The sequence below is a fragment of the Bombina bombina genome, chromosome 1 (genome assembly GCF_027579735.1).
Source record: "Bombina bombina isolate aBomBom1 chromosome 1, aBomBom1.pri, whole genome shotgun sequence".
Classification (NCBI taxonomy): domain Eukaryota; kingdom Metazoa; phylum Chordata; class Amphibia; order Anura; family Bombinatoridae; genus Bombina; species Bombina bombina.
In genome coordinates this window covers 1,051,544,610-1,051,562,646 of record NC_069499.1, presented here as the reverse complement: position 1 = coordinate 1,051,562,646, position 18,037 = coordinate 1,051,544,610, and the positions used below count along the sequence as shown (strand labels likewise).

Genomic DNA, 18,037 nt, shown 5'->3' with positions numbered 1-18,037 from the left:
AATTTTTCTGCAGGTCATTTTAAAATAAAATTAAATTTTAAATTAGGTTCACTAAATCACCAGCATAATTGCAAAGTGTTGATTAAAGGGACACTGAACCCAATTTTTTTCTTTCATGATTCAGATAGCACAAAGAGAATAAAGTATGACGTCCCGGGACAAGCAGAAGTGTAATAAAATCCAAAGTTTTTTCACATCAGTTAAAATCCAGATGTTCAACAGAGCAACAAAAGCGAAAAGCTGGGTAGTTAGAGTGTGGCACCAATGGCTTACATGTTTCGGCAGGAAGCCGTAATCATAGCCTATGCATGATTCAGATAGAACATGAAATTTTAAGCAACTTTCTAATTTACTCCTATTATCAATTTTTATTTGTTCTCGCTATCTTTATTTTAACCCCTTAGTGACCAGAGCACTTTTCCATTTTCTGTCCGTTTGGGACCAAGGCTATTTTTACATTTCTGCGGTGTTTGTGTTTAGCTGAAATTTTCCTCTTACTCGTTTACTAAAAATACCATTATTTTCATCATATCTTATCATTTACTATAAAAAAAAATTTATAATTTTTTTTTATAAAATATGAGGAAAAATGGAAAAAAAACACACTTTTTCTAACTTTGACCCCCAAAATCTGTTACACATCTACAACCACCAAAAAAACACCCATGCTAAATAGTTTCTAAATTGTGTCCTGAGTTTAGAAATACCCAATGTTTACATGTTCTTTGCTTTTTTTGTAACTTATAGGGCCATAAATACAAGTAGCACTTTGCTATTTTCAAACCATTTTTTTTTCAAAATTAGCGCTAGTTACATTGGAACACTGATGTCTGTCAGGAATCCCTGAATATCCATTGACATTTATATATTTTTTTTTAGAAGACATCCCAAAGTATTGATCTAGGCCCATTTTGGTATATTTCATGCCACCATTTCACCGCCAAATGCGATCAAATACAAAAAATCATTCACAAACTTTTTCACAAATTTTTTCACAAACTTTCAGTTTCTCACTGAAATTATTTACAAACTGCTTGTGCAATTATGGCATAAATGGTTGTAAATTCTTCTCTGGGATCCCCTTTGTTCAGAAATAGCACACATATATGGCTTTGGCATTGCTTTTTGGTAATTAGAAGGCCGCTAAATGCCACTGCGCACCACACGTGTATTATGCCCAGCAGTGAAGGGGTTAATTAGGGAGCATGTAAGGAGCTTTTTGGGGTATTTTTAGCTTTAGTGTAGTGTAGTAGACAACCCCAAGTATTGATCTAGGCCCATTTTGGTATATTTCATGCCACCATTTCACCGCCAAATGCGATCAAATTAAAAAAAAACTTTACATTTTTCACAATTTTAGGTTTCTCACTGAAATCATTTACAAACAGCTTGTGCAATTATGGCACAAATGGTTGTAAATGCTTCTCTGGGATCCCCTTTGTTCAGAAATAGCAGACATATATGACTTTGGCGTTGCTTTTTGGTAATTAGAATGCTGCTAAATGGCGCTGCGCATCACACGTGTATTATGGCTAGCAGTGAAGGGGTTAATTAGGTAGCTTGTAGGGAGCTTGCAGGGTTAATTTTAGCTTTAGTGTAGTGATCAGCCTCCCACCTGAAACATCAGACCCCCTGATCCCTCCCAAACATCTCTCTTCCCTCCCCTACCCCACAAATGTCCCCGCCATCTTAAGTACTGGCAGAAACTCTGCCAGTACTAAAATAAAAGGAAAATTTGGGCTTTTTTGTGCATTTTTTTTTAGCATATTTACATATGCTTCTGTGTAGGATCCCCCTTAGCCCCCAACAGCTCTCTAACCCTCCCCCTCTGACTTAATGTGCGCCATCTTGGGTACTGGCAGCTGTCTGCCAGTACCCATTTTACTGAAAATATGTTTTTTATAAAAAAAAATGTCCCTTTTCTGTAGTGTAGCTTCCCCCTCCCAATACCAACTCCCCACCCCTTCCAGATCTCTTAGATGATTTTAAAAAAAAAAATGTTTATTTAATTTTTTCTTACACTTTACTTCTAACTTTTTTTCTGTAGTGTAGCGGTTCCCACCCGCTCCCGCCCCGTGCATGCCCGCCACCCCCCGTGCCCGTGCGCGCCCCCGAAGGCTCCGCCCCCTCCACCTTACAGAGCTCACCGATGGCCGTCCACCCGCCTCCCAAGTCGGCTCCCACCTACCAACGATACCGGCCATCGATGTCCGGTGCAGAGAGGGCCACAGAGTGGCTCTCTCTGCATCGGATGGCCAGAAAGTGTTATTGCAGGATGCCTCGATGTCGAGGCATCACTGCAATAACCGGAAAGCAGCTGGAAGCGAGCAGGATCGCTTCCAGCTGCTTTCCAGACTGAGGACGTGCAGGGTACGTCCTTGGTCGTTAACTGACATTTTTTAGAGGACGTACCCTGCACGTTCTCGGTCGTTAAGGGGTTAATAACAGGAATGTAAATCTTAGCAGACAGACCATTTTAGGTTCAGCACCATGGATAGTGCTTGCCCACCAATAAGCAAGCATAACCCAGGTTCTCAACCAAAAATGGTCCGGCTTCTATGCATCATATTCCTGCTTTTTAAATAAAGATAGCAAGAGAACAAAGAAAAATTGATAATAGGAGTAAATTAGAAAGTTGCTTAAAATTGCATGCTATATCTGAATCATGAAAGAAAAAAAAATGGGTTTAGTGTCCCTTTAACTGGAGAGAAAAGCATTTTTTTTTTTTTTAGTTTTCTAATCTGGTGCTGCAGTTGAAAACTGCATTACAAATTAGTAGCAGACAAAATGAGTTTCCCTTTTCTTTTGGTTTAACATCACAAGGTAGAAATGTAGTAATAAAAAGGTGCATTGCTCACAAGAGCATCTTACATTTATAAGTTTTTTCAGATTGGGAAAGGCTGGGGACGGGGTTGAAAAAAATTCCTGAGAGATAGTTAACAATAAATGCACTGATGCTTTGCAGTGCTACTCCGTATTTGACTGTTCCCTTGAAACAGCACTCTGCTCTGGATGCACTGTGTTAAGGAAAACCTACACAGTGTAGTCAAGAGCACAGTGCTGTTTCAAGGGAACAGTCTAAGGTTGAGAAGGGCTGCAAAGTGAAAGCACCAACAGTTCTTGCATGGGTCCCAATCATACTGCAGACATGCTGCATTTTTTGCGATGACATCTCCGATCACAGCATGTTCTGCCTTGGGGAGGAAAAGTAAAATACATTTTAAACAACCTTCCAATTTACTTCTATAATCGAATTTCCTTTGCTCTCTTGGTATCCTTTCAAAAGCACACCTAGGTAGACTCAGGAGCAACAAGGTACTACTGGGAGCTAGCTGCCAATTGGTGGCTGCAATGAATGAAGCAAATTGTATGTTGTATCCGACTGCTCTATTTGAAATCATAAAAGAAAAAAAAAATAGTTTTTGTGTCCTTTTAGGTTACATAATTGATCATATTGCAGTAAACAGACAGTATAACATTTTGAATTGCCAAATATTTTCATTAAAAACTAACAGACCAGCCATTTAGAATTCAATGGTTAAGTAACCCCTTCACTACTAGGAAGTTCAGAGAAAAACTTGGCCAAAATACCAGACACATTTTAGCTTTGTTGCCATTACTCCATTTTTACAGACAGATTTTTACAACAGATTTTTTTTTTCCCTATCACAACAAATCAAACAAAAGCAATTAAAATAGCTCAACACCATGTATGGTTCAAGTGGTTTCCTCAAATTCAACAGTCTCAAAATTATTCAACCCCCTGAATAGAATTCCTTACAAACAGCACAAATATGCAAAACAGATGTCTCAAGCACACCTGATGCAACTAATCAAGGGCTTCATTAGTTGCACCAGGAGTGCTTGAGCTGGAACACATGAAATACCTGAACTGGCTATGGGTTTGTTGAGTGTTAGCCAGAAGTAACATTCTAGGTGTAGTGGCCACTTGGTGCCTATCATTGACAAAGGCCACTCCAAGCATGGCAACTGGAAAAAAATGGGGGAAAACTATGGATACGTTAAAGAGATAGGAAAGTCTAAATGAAACTTGCATGATTTAAATAGAGCATGTAATTTTAAGACACTTTTACATCGACTTCTATTTTCAAATGTGCTTTGTTTCTTGTTATCGCTTGTTGAAAAAGAATACACGCATATCCTACACTTGTGGGAGCTAGCTGCTGACACATATTTGGCTAACTAGATGTGTTCAGCTAGCTGCCAGTAGTGCAATGCTGTTCCCTTAGCAATGGATAACAAAATAATGAAGCAAATCTGATAAAGTAAACTGGAAAGATTTTTTTTTTTACTGGTTTTATAGAATGGTACAAGATGTAGACAAGCATAGATAAAATCAAACACTACATGACCAACACCATATAAACATAACTAAATAACAGTCTTACGAATACCATATATCTATACAAGAGCAAGGTGTTCATCATAATCTCGAAAAACAAAAAAGCAAAAGGCAAAGTAACCTCAAAACAATAACATTGCAAATATGTCCATAATTTCTATGCCTACCTTGACCATTGATTAGAGTCAAAAGAAAGAGAGCAGAGAGGAGAAAAGGGAAGAAGGAGGAAGAGGGGGGGGCAGGGAACAGCATATGTATGCTACTAGTGTTTTATATTGCTTACAATCACTCTAGCCAGTTATAGATTCTACTTTCCTGAGAGGGTAGATAAGTTGAGATTGAGAATTTGGTGGGAGGGACTCTATTACATTGGACCCTTTATCCAGGAAGATTTTTAATTTTTTACTATAGTGCAAAGTCATATTTTTGCTACAATAATTTGATTAGTCATCCCACTAGAGAAATCAGTTATACTAGGTGCTTTGAATGACTTCTATTTAGATTGAATCAGACTGTGACCTAACAAAATCACTGTATTGATAAGATTTATATTTGGCTGAGTTTAAAATAATATGTGATGGGCACAATTCAAATTCGCTATTAGATAGATACTTTGTTCAACCAGCATCTGACTTTTTTCCAAAATTGTAAAATCTTTCGACTGGACCAAAAACAATGGAATATGTCGGCTTTTGTGGCTCTACATCTATAACATACAGTACTCTCGTTTTTAAACCAGTTAGCTAGTTTAAAGGGCATTATTTAGATTTGTTTCAAAGGTTTAAAGTGGGACTCCCGCCATGTGGTTAACTGTCTTACCCCTTTAATACTATTATAACTGCCCACCATCTCTGCATTTGATATATTTGGGAAAAATCTATTCCAAGCATTATTAGAGATGGTCCTGTGCATTACTGGTCAAGATTATATTATAAAAAGTTGAGATAGAACACTTCCCTTGTCCTTATAATCTAATGGTCTGTTCCAGTTCTCCAAGTTGCCATTCTGGACCATATTTTAGTTTCATAATAATGTCTCACTTGGAAGTAGGCATACATTTTTTTCCTGTCTATCTGGAATTCCCTTGTAATATTTTCAAACGATTTCAAAATATTTCGAGCTACATCAAATAGTTGTATTGTATTCCTAAAACCTTTGTTCTGCCATATTACAAAAACCTTTTGGTCTATTCCAGGTGGGAACTTAGAGTTGCCACAAATTGGTAGGTATTGGTAAATATAAGGATTAATCTTTGTTAGATTACCATAAGATTGCCATGCTGCTATTAGGTTTTTAAATACCAATAGTTTGGCAATTTTTCTCGGCAGAATGCTTTTTGGACAGTGTAACATAGCCTTCAAAGAGAAAGGCCTACATAGGGCTGTTTCCAACTGATAGGTTGTAACGTGGTTCTTTTCCATTAGCCAGTCAACTGCATATTTCAGGAGTGCTGCAAGATTATAACATTTAAGATTGGGTAATGCAAATCCTCCCAGTCTATAAGGTGAAGACAGTTTGCCAACCAAGCAACAAGGTCTTTTGCCCTGCCATAGAAAGTATGTGCACATTGATAAAAAGGCCTATCTTTTCTTTTTATTAATAGAGGTAAGTTTTGTAGTAGATAGAACATTTGGGGGAATATGATTGCTTTAATGAGCATTATTTGTGCCGAAATGGAGAGGAGAACATATGTTAAGATCTTTATTTCATTTGTCTAAGCATACTGTAATACTTTGCTTATACCATGAAAGAGGGTTACTGTGTATATTAATACCCAGGTATTTAAATTTGATCTACTATCTTAAAGGGGCACTTAAATTGATTTAAAGTGGGGTTGGTGATCCAGAGTATCTCTGATGTGTTTACCATTATATTCTAGATAGGATTGCTATATATTGAGCAAATGAATGAAAATTTATTAACCTGGAATCCGATTTTCTCTAAGGTATTAAAAAGGTGGTCCCAAGTTATTGAGTCAAACGCTTTTTCCGCATCGACTGTTAAGAAGGCAAGATCTAGATCAAATTTATTTTTATTTTTTTATCATGTGTTTTATTCCAAAAAAATTCTAACATTGTTAAGACCTTCCGAATATTACTAGATGGGTTTCTCCCTGGCATAAATCTAGTCTGATCAGGGTGAATTAGACTATGAATTATTTTTTTAAACCGTGCTGCTATGATAGAGGTTAGGATCTTATAATCATTGTTTAACAATGAAATAGGCCTGTATGAGGCCGGATTTTCAGGGTCTCTGTTTTTCTTGAGTATAAGAGTAATAGAAGAAGATGCAAAATATTTGGATCGAAAAACACCTGTACAAAAAATTGAGTTGCATAAACTATCAAGACAGGGAGAAAGTTCCTCTTTCAATAGCTTGTAAAATTCGGCTGTGTGCCTTGTTGCATTTAAGAGAATCTATAGTGCTAGTTATCTCGTCTCTAGTTTAGGTTGGTTTAGCAAGGCAATCTTATGGTCATCCAATTTTGGTAGTGTTATTCTCTTCCAGAATTCAGATTTGTTGTGTATAACTTTGAAAAATAATCAAATATTGCTGGTTTGATTTTCGCATTTACTGTTGATCTCTTATTTGCTATTTTAAATTGAAGAGATACTATTTAAGTTTCTCCTATCTTTAGTCAGCTTGGCTACATATTTAGCTGATCTACCATATCCTCCACTATATAAGGTTTTCTCTTTCATATCTTTTTGTATAGATCTTTGTTTTATGAATATGTCCCTTACTTGTTTGCTCGCTTTATAACTAGTCCAGAGTTCATTGGTAGAATTATTTATGTATGCATTATAGCTATTTCTAACCTGGTTTGTTAGTTGACTCTCTATTTTTTTGCCACCATTTACATAGCTATACCTCGACTATACCCCTTAATTATGCCTTTGCTGCTTCCCAAAAAAATTATTTATCCTCGGAATAAGCTCTATTAAAATAACAGTAGTCTTTCCATTTCTCTTTCATATATTTTTTAGGTGTAGGTTATGTAATAAATATCTAGGGAAAGAGAACCTGGAAGGATCATATCCTGATTGTGGTGTGTTAGTAATATTGAGTAATATAATTGCATGGTCTGATATTAATATATCTTTAATATCAGCTCTCAGGTCTAAGCTTGGAAGCTTATCCGAGAGGAGAAAAAGGTCAATACGAGAGAAGAATTTAAAAGACTGATTTGCACGTGTAAACACGTGCATCTGGATTTTGAGATCTCCAGATGTCCTCAAGTCTTAATCTGTTACAGAATGACTGCAAGATCTTACTTCCTTTCTTTTTTTGTTCTTTTGGGTGCCTGTAGCAGGATCGGTCTAAATTTTTGGACAGATGTTTAAAATTGTATGCCCTATCCAAATCATGAAATACATTTTTGGGGTTTCCTTTAAGACTCTTATCTTTTTTTCCTTTTTCAGTTTTTTTATTTCATTTTTTTTTTTTTTTTATTGAAAAATAATATAAAGTCACACACGTTACTTTGTCTAGGGAGGTAAGGGAGAAGAACATGAACATGCTGCAAAAAAGAGTGAGGCAGCAGCCATAATGAAGGTATAAACTTGACTGATGTATTTCTAAAGTCGAATAGTCCACAGAGAGTGCATATACATTCATATATACTGTATGTGTGCAGTTATCATGGGAGTTTTTAAATAAGCTATTAAACTGCTAGAAACAAAGTAAGCATTGTCTAACAGATGAATGGCCATATAAAAACCATCTTAAAAAAACAAAAACTATATATTCGTACATCATAAATGTATTTATTTCATGGTGGTGAGAAGTCCATGAGCCATTACTCATGGGATTCAATTTCTGATCACTAGGAGAAGAGTCAAAGATTCCAAACATACCAAGAGCTTTTGATCCCTCCAACTTCCCTTACCATCTCAGTTTAATCTATAAAGAGAAAAAAAAAAAAGTTCAGAAAAGAACAAGTTTGGGTAAAGAAGGGCAAGCTAGAACGGTCTCTCAACAAATAAAATAAAAATTGAGCGGGTCTCATGGACTTCACCACCATGAAAAAAAAATTTTTAAATTTATTAGTTGAGAATAAATTTTGTTTTCTTTCACAAGGTGGTATGCCATAACTCCAGGGGATCCAATGCCCAAGCTGCGGAGTCTACAAAGAAATTGGTGGGAATAAATAAAGCAGATATCTATTTACCAGACACTAGAGCCTGTAGGACTTTACTTCCAAACGCAGTCTCAGCAGAGGCAAAAATGTCACAATTAAAAAGGAACACTAATGTCAAAATTAAACTTTACCGATTCAGACAGAGCATGCAATTATAAGCAACTTTCTAATTTACACCTATTCATTTTTCTTCCTACTCTTGGTATCTTTATTTGAATAGAAGTAATGTAAGCTTAAGAGCCAGTCCATTTTTGGTTCAGAACCTAGGTTGCACTTGCTTATTGGTGGCTAAATATAGACACCAATCAGCAAGTGCTAGCAAGGATTCTCAACCCAAAAATGGTCCGGCTCCATAGCTTACATGGTTACTTTTTCAAATAAAGATACCAAGGAGTAAATTAGAAAGTTGCTTAAAATTGCATGCTCTATCTGAATTATGAAAGCAAAAATCTGGGTCTACTATCCCTTAAAGTGAAAGCATTTAAGGAACACCAGATATCTGCTTTGTTACTTTGTTCTACAGAAGCTTCTTTTTAAAAAGGCCAAGATGTGGATACAGATCTGGTAGCATGAGTTGTGATGCATTCTGGGGGTGGTTTATAACCTCCAACTAAGCCTTATGAATTAACTTCATTAACCAAAAAGCTATGATAACTGCAGTCGCTTTCTTAATCCTATGTGGACCTGAAAAATAAACAAATAGACCCGTAGATTATCTAAAGTTATTTGTGGCTTGTAAATGTTATGGCCCTGACTACATCTAAATTGCGCAAAAAAGTATTTTTTTTTTAGAATTCTCAGGGTTAATTTCCTGATTAATATTTTGCAAAAATACTACCTTAGACTGAAAATTGTATTTAGTATGAAGAACTGCTTTAAATTGATGAAAGATACGTAACTTCTCAAGATTAAGCAGATAATTCAGAAGAGAAATTGCTAAAAGAAACAATACTTTCCAAGAAAATTTAAAAGTGATAGTAAATCCTAGCTTTTGTAATGAACTAGAATTTACCAGTGAAACAAATAAATAGAGGGGACTTTGAGTCATGAAGTATAAAATACTTAATGCAGAAAGTTCCTTTATTTGTCTGAAGCGTTCGCCGCACTGAGCTCCTCAGGCAGCATGCTATTTTGCTGTGAGGTGATGTTACCACCTCTTAGCCACTAGCCGTGCGGGCAGCTGGCACCATGCTGGATAGCTAGCACCCTATTGGCCAAGATCATCTCACAGCAAATTAGTGTTCTGCCGTGAGCAGCCTGAGGCGTTTAGCACGGAGAACACCTCAGACAAAGGAACTTTCAGCATGAAGTATTTTATACTTCATGACTCAAAGTCCCCTTTATTTGTTTCACTTTAATATCTATGTCATGAATAGGTTCAAGAGGAGGAACTTGTGAAACTTAAAACCAAATTAAGATTCCAAGGAAGAGAAATTGATTCAATTACAGGTCTGATTCTTACAATTTTATGTATATCTGGAGGTTTAGCATTTTTTTTTTTTGACAATACAAAACCAAGAGAGCAAAAATTTGGCCTTTCAAAAGCACGTGCTGATAAACTCCCTGAAGAATTCTAGAAGAGGGTAAGTAATGGCCTTTTTATCACTCCAGTAAAGAAAATTTTTCCAGACCTTGTAATAAATTTTCCTAGTAACTGGATTTCTTGCTTGGATAAGAATCTAAAAAAACTTCTGTGTTTAAGGATTAAGTGTTCAATCTCTGACCGATCAGTTTCCAATGTGTGTAAAATGTCTGACGCTGAAAAGAAGAAAGTGAGAATAGCATGGTGGGAAAATGTTTTAATCCCCATGCTACTAACCCAGTACAAAAAAAAAAACCTCTATAGCGCACTAATGAAAAAACAAAACAAAGCACGCTAACAACAACATAGATCGCTCTCTTATAGTGTGCTTGTGAGCAAATAAAAGCACAGCATGCTAAGAGATGTAATGCATATAATACTAAATTTGAATAAATTGTAATCAAAATATTGAGTCAATAAAGGCAAAATTGACTAATACAGAAGAGTACCCTTGGATTATCACACAATGACCACATACATAAAAACATTCTAGGTATTACATAAGGATGTGAACACTGTGAGAAGTGTAGTGCATCACAAAATGCTCCCATACATAAAACCACTATAGGTGTTGTATAAGGTGGTGAAGTCTTTGACAAGTGTAGTGTCCCCTGGCTAGGACATACCTATTGATAATTGCCTGTGGGCTATGTAAGTGCTGAGGTACTTACCTGATATGCACCCACTCTAAAGAGCCCATCCAGTGCTGTGCAAGCGAGGAGCTCAATGATGACCCAACAAGAAGTGGCTAATGGACAAATTCCTGAGACTAACTCATAGAGAAAGTATTCTGTCACAACCCTGTACTCCATACTCCCCTGTGTACTATACACGGTTCTGTGAGAGGAAAAATGGGTCTAAAGTACGTCTGAGAAACCCTATCAACAAAGAATCTGCAGCACCTCTGGAAGCAAGAATACTACTGAGATAGTCGGGGATGCGGGAGAGATCAAAACCTCTTAGTTTGCTGGGAATCTTTGCCGCCTCCTAATAGCCAGGAGCTGAATCTAAGGACTCGTAATAGCTTGTGGACTCTCACCACCTTATGGAAAAAAAAAAAATATATTAAATTGGAAAAAAGTGTGTATACACAAACACACACACACACGTATTTATGTAGGTAGGCAGAAATCATAAAACCTAAATATGGACAGCAAGTGACAGTAGTGATAAACAAAATTGCATTACCCATAAAGATAGAGTGCCAGGGAAGGTACAAGTCATTCACATCACTATGGTAAATGACTCTTTAGTTTGCTGAATATTAGTTAAACTATAAGGGACATTAAAATGTGATTATGCATAATTAAAACGCTATGCAATTCCAGTTCATTATTTATTTTCCCTGCTTTTACTGTAACTTAAAGGGACATTAAATCCAAAACTTGTTTTCCATGATTCAGATAAGAGCATACAAGTTTAAACAACTTTCCAATTAACTTCTATTAACACGTTTGCTTTGTAATGTTGGTATCCCTTGAAGGAGCAACAATGCACTACTAGGAGCTAGCTGAACACATTTCATTTAAACAAAATGATAGCAAGAGAACTAAGCAAAATTAGAGAATAGAAGTAAATTGGAAAGTAGTTTAAAAATGACATGTTCTATTTGAACCATAAAAGAAAAATTTGGGGTTTATGCGACATTAAAGAAGCTAGAGTGCTTTACGTGGAACACAAAATCCTGTCACCCATTTCAAGCTGCACAGTGATTTGTTGATGGGAACAAATCTATAAGAGCTCCTGCACATAACTGCCCCCAGAATAGGTAATAAGATAAACATTCACAGGCTTTTTTAAAAAAAAAAAAAAAAAAAGGGGGGGGGGAGGAGGAGGTGTCCCGGCCATGCAAAGTTAATACAAAAAATATTTAAATGATTGAAACATTTTGTACTCATATCTTTTGCAATGAAAATAATAATTTATGAGGTATAAATTAAAAATTGACTTTAAAACACCTTTTAATTTATGGAGTACCAGGTCCCTTCTTTCTACTCCCCATAGTGCTTGCATGTTTTTTTTACAAGCCCTGATCTAATCCAAATTGTTAATTTAGCCTCCCCCTCTTCTCTTTGGAGGGGTACTACTGCCAGCGTCACCAACATGTGATTTACAGTGGACACAAGCATTCTGAGATTTTGTTCACTTGCGACTGAAAATGCGGCAGCTCATCATCACGCTTGGCCATCTTTGTTGCAGCATTTATTCTTGTGCAACAGCAACGCACTAAATTCTGGATTTGCGCTGATTTTAGTGTGTGGCTGTTGCACAGGAATGAAATTGGCTAAAAAAAAAATAGCAGAGTGTCACGAAGGGCTGTCTTCATCTGCATTCAGAGGTTCACGAAACCTCAGAATGCACAGCTCTAGATCAGTTTGGAGGTGTAACTGTTCTTTTTTTTATGTCCCTAAAAATACATAGCCACACACACAGTACGCAAATCAGAAACAAAGTTATCAAAAAAATATTAGTGAAGCTGTAGAAACTGTTGTATTTGCTATTTAAGCACTGCAGTTCTCAGATGAATAATTAAGTCTGTAAGAATTGTTAAAAAAACAATTAAAACAAAGAAAAAAAAAAAAGGATGAGTGAAAACCTATGGAGCCCCATGGCAGCCACTTTTTTTGTTTTAAAATAATACACGATTTAGCTAAACATGCACATTTTTATGGAAGTGGATACTACACAACAGCCAGCTACTTGGGAATATAAACAAAAAACACAAAAATGTTTATCATCATTAAAAAAATCTTACATATTTTAGTGTAAAATAGTCCCACATACTGGTCTCCCAAAACACCCCAGAAATGGTTGTTTGTTTTCCCTCCTTGATCCCTGTCCAATCAGTATTGACTTGGTGATGAAACAGCAGAACGCACATGTACTACAAAGTTAAATGAGGAACTCTGTCTGACACGCTAGCAGAGAATATTGTATCCATAAGCAACATTTATACCAGCTTGCTGCTAACATGTCAGTGAAGCTAACTAAAGGGTTAATAAGGTAGAATAAGTCGTTTCTTATATACTATAAGTGCAATTTCTTATATACTAACTAACCTGCTACTCAGCAAAGCTGGGAGTTTCTTTTCTAGCACCAAAATGCAGTATAAAATAAATCCAAATAAAGAAAATATAATTAAAGGAACAGACTACACGAATCATACACTATTTTCAATTCCTTGTTCCCACAATAGTCCGTTCATGATGCTTTCAAGAATTGCACATTATTCCATTGCAGGCAATTCCTTCCATGTATTTTGATGTTTACACATTTGAAATAGCTGCCAAACTCCTATGTATTACACGTTCATTTCCTTATGGGTTGTTGCAGAAAATCGAAAGCAAATTGTGTATTAGATTCAGGTTCATTCACAGTGGCTAGCGTATGGGCAATGTGTATTGCTTTGTCACTCGCAAAGACTTGCCCTTACAGTACGGGAGTGTAAGGCAAAAAACAAAACAAAAACAAGCTGGGCGAGCAGGGGAAGGACTTTAGAGGCAATTTCAAATCTGTAATCACTAGGAAAGATTTGCCTGCAAAGAAGTAATGTGCAATGCTTGAAAGCATCACGAATGGACTATTCTGAAAACAAGGAATTGAAAAAATGTGTACGATTTGTGTAGAAGACTGTCCCCTTTAAAATAGGAATAGACTCCTGTAATTTATATCTGCATTATCTATAGACATTTAAATAGGGCCGCATCACCTAGGGACCAATTGCATTCCGGGCTGCAACATTTAAGGGCTCTGGTGGGGGAGTTTGGGGCGATAACTGGGGGTGGCCATAGCCGCATCTTGAAAGGCCACTGCAGGCAAGTTTTAGGGCCAGGGGCAGTGATGCCACTGCCAGTAAGTCACAGTGTGCAGCAATAAGGGGACTAGGGGAGACCAGACAGTCTGATAAGGCTGAGCAGAAAACAGTTGAGGGCAGCTCACTCACTATAAAAAAAATCCCCTTAGAACGGCCAATACAACTTTGAAGGCCAGGACTGCTCACTAAGGGGATTTTTTTTCCTTTACAGTTTTTGTGGGAGGGGAGGACAGCAGATAAGTGCATTGGCACAGTCAGTCAAAAAGCATATCTAATTTATTTCCCACCGCAAAGCTCCCCTTATACTGAGTGTTACCTGGTCAGAAGACGCTTCAGAGGTTGCCATAGCAACCTTTGCCAATGTGAATAATCATACATGCACGCAGAGGGGCTGGGTCAGTGCTGGATTGACATGTTGCTCTAATGCTGCAGCCTGTGTTCGTTCCGAAACCGGAAGTGGAGCTGCAGAATCACTGAAGTGTGCACGATACGTTACATGTTGGTTGTGCAACTCTGATTAATTGGAGGTAATTTTACAAGGCAGCGGAAATAATAAATATCTCTTTATTAAATATCTCAAAATTCATTAATAACATTTATGTGAAGTATATTAACCAGATATACTGTATAATTGTGCTGGTACAATAAACTTCTATTATCAAATTTACTTTGTTCTCATGTTATTCTATGTTGAAGAGATATCTAGATAGATAGCGTGCACATGTTTGGAGCACAACATGACAGGAAATAGTGCTGCCATCTAGTGCTGCAGACATGGTCACTCTCCTGAGCTTACTTTCCGGTTTTTCAACAAAGGATAACAAGAAAACAAAGAAAATTTGATAACAGAAGTAAATTAGTTGTTTAAAATTGTATGTTCTATATGAATCTTGAAATAAATATGTTGGGTTTTATGTCCCTTTCACAATTTAAATAGTTGTATTAATCTACAACTATAACAGTATAGGTGTCAAATGTATTTGTAATGCTTGCCTCTCCCTCCTCACACTTAGGTCCTTGGGCAGATCTATTCAATCCCAAACAATCTTCCATTAATTAAGCTTCTTGAAACTTAGTAAAAGGTTGATTCTGTGTATATAGAATTGAAGTGGAAAATGTGGGATTAGAGGAACAATAAATTCAAAATTAAATGTTCACGATTCAGATAGAACATGCAATTTTAAACAACTTTCAAATGTACTTCTATCACCTAATTTACTTTGATCTCATGGTATCCATTCTTGAAAAGCATATATAGGTAGGCTTGGTAGCAGCACTGCACTACTAGAAACAAGCTACTGATTGGTGGCTGTACAAATATGTATCTTGTCATTGGCTCACCCAGTGTTCAGCTAGCTCCCAGTAGTATATAGCTGCTCATTTAGCAAATGGTACCAAAAGAATGAAGCAAATTTGACAATATAAGTAAATCTGACAGTGGTTTAAAATTGTAAGCTCTATGTAAATCATAAAAATTAAAAAAAAGTTTTGGTCTATTTTTCAATTTTTTGAGCAGTCAGCTGCAGCTTTGTATAAGCAAACCTGTACCCAAGATGTCAGACCACTACTTCTTAAACCACTTCTACACCTATTATGGGGAGAAACCAATCCAACCGGGGAGACTGACCACACTAGCCAAAGTGTGCAATAATAAATGCAGGCAGTGTATTGCTGCCCGCTAGACGAGAAGCCAGGCGGACAGGAGCTAAGATGTATTGTATACCCAATTCCACCTTTATGTTTACTTTATAACACTGTTGGTGTGATAAAAAGGAATACTTTTTCTACAGGTACAAATTCACAATTTTGAGAACTATAAAACCAAGAATATGTGATAATATCTTCTAGACAGAAAAAATGCCCAATATAATCTTAGAGAAACCTGTGGGAGAGCATGACACTGTGAATGGATTTGTAGAAATTACCAAAAGAAGGGAAAAGTGATTTAAAAATCTGAAATAATAAAAAACAAATATCCAAATTGGGTCAGTGGCAGTGTCTGCTCAGGGCCAGCAGTGCTTTGCAGCTTGTGTGGTACTTTGACTATGTGTTTAACCCTAGAAATGTAGGTGAAGGCTCGCTAGTTTAAAAATTACATGCTCTAAAAAATTAGTGAGACATTTTTCAATTATAAAAGCTCTTTAAAACATTCAGACATGAAAAAAAGCTCCCCCTGAGCTGGTGTTGAAGTAAAACCCTCAACAACAACAAAATCCTTACCCTACATTTTAAATGCTGTTTACCTTTGCTTATAACCTGATGACAGTGTATCACTATGTTTCTACTGCATAAATCAATTTATATTAAACCACTTGTGGGATGAAGTACAAATAACGTTATAGAAAATCCATTACAGAATAAACTGTCATACTGACACACAGGGTAACACATGGGATGGGCATTAGGTTACCAGAGAAGGTTCAGATGGACTCTAGCAGGCGACAATTGGTAAGTTACCACATGTGACAGCTCTAAACTGAGGCTCTCATATGGCAAAAACTGTATATGCCCAGAAACACCTTAAAATCCCTTCACTACGAGGTTAGCCAAAGAGCGAAATTCCCTCCATAGTTCCGTACGAAACCTATCGCTCAACCATATAAGTCTATCTCTCTGGTCACTACTTTAACACTCCGTGCAGTTAATAGCACTTACCATCAATTCCGGTACGTCGGAAAGCTTGCTCCGTAATGATAATTTATTGTCCACTCGCCAATTCGCGTTCCCCACCCGTTGTTTATACCCAAACACACCACCGTGACTCTGCAACCCTGCTCCGGTTGACGTCATCTACCAATAACCAGAGAGAAGGAAGAGAAAACACGGGCTAGAGCGTCCAAATAGCAATAGAGATGACAGGTCACGTGATGTTATACGTGCAGCGCCGCGCTGTTGACAGTGAAACGCACACGGATGTGGTTATGTCGCCATTTGTTTTGTAAACAAATAAGCATATTATGCTGTGCACGGCTTTCGTTTGTAATACAGCGCATTGCTGCTACAATATTGCAATAGCGCGGTAATTGAAAAAAATATAACATTAAATGCGTTTTTTTTAATTAAAGGAAAACGTTAGAATATCATTTTTGGGAACTTATTTTTAGCATAATCATTGCTTGGTACACAGGTGTTATGCTGAGGATGGTTTCCCGTTGACTGCAGTTTCCCTAGGCATTCGGCAATCTTCGGCGCTCTGCAACAGCTACTCACACTATCCCAGCCGATTTTAACCCTTTTCTAACACTTCATTATCTTTTTCGCTACGCCCCAGCTGAAGCTACTCCCTCCCTGACCCATTCAGTTTCCAATTGTCAGTCATGATTATATCGTGCGGGTACACGCAACATTTTTTACAACTAGGGTTGCCACCTTTTGCCCAGAAAATTCCTGGACACTGTTTAAGTGGGCGTGGAGAGGGTGTGTTTCGGGGCGTGGCTTCTCAAGTCTTAAATTCATTATGAAATCAAATTTTATATATATATATATATATATATATATATATATATATAGGCTTACCATCATTTTTAAAGGTGAAACTGGGACCACCTGGTGCGGTGCCAGTGGGGGTGTGGTCAGGGGCGTGGCTATTACCGGTCCCTTTAAAGTAGTAGCTTTTATGTGCGTAATGTTTTGTGGATACTCTACCCTTCCTCAGTCAAACAACAAGTGAATCACACAGTTTAAATAGACCATAACACCACCCCCTAGTAAAAAAGGCACCATTACATTGTCCTGGCAACCCATACACAACATTAGCAAATAAATCATTCATCTAAATCTCAGATTCTAAATAATGCCAAACATCAGGCATAATTACCAATTTCATAAAACAGTGACAAGCATATACATCACACAATTTAATATCTGCAGTGTAATATGTTTTTATGTGTCTAATTAAGGAACAGAACCGAATACTGATTAGGCATAAATACAACATTGAATGTAATAAGTCAAAAAGAAACACATACCTGCTAAAGCTGTTTAACAGGCTACGCTATACCATAACGCAGGAAGTTTACAGCCAAAATGCTATTCTGCATAAGGTAAAGCAAGATCCACGCCAAAAATCCTACCTGTCTGCACTTCCTGGTCATACCCATATGATTCCCCTAAACGTGTATCACCGGTGATGTCATC

At 37.0% G+C, this 18,037-nt stretch overlaps 1 protein-coding gene across 1 annotated transcript in view; it reads right to left on the bottom strand.

The window, feature by feature from the left end:
* The window catches only part of OSER1 (oxidative stress responsive serine rich 1), a 122,411-nt gene extending 105,258 nt beyond the window's left edge, over window positions 1-17,153 (bottom strand). The window contains exon 1 of the mRNA XM_053689800.1: window positions 16,556-17,153. The gene's annotated coding sequence lies outside the window, so the exon portion shown is untranslated. The remainder of the gene's footprint in view (window positions 1-16,555) is intronic.
* Window positions 17,154-18,037: the final 884 nt, after the last annotated feature.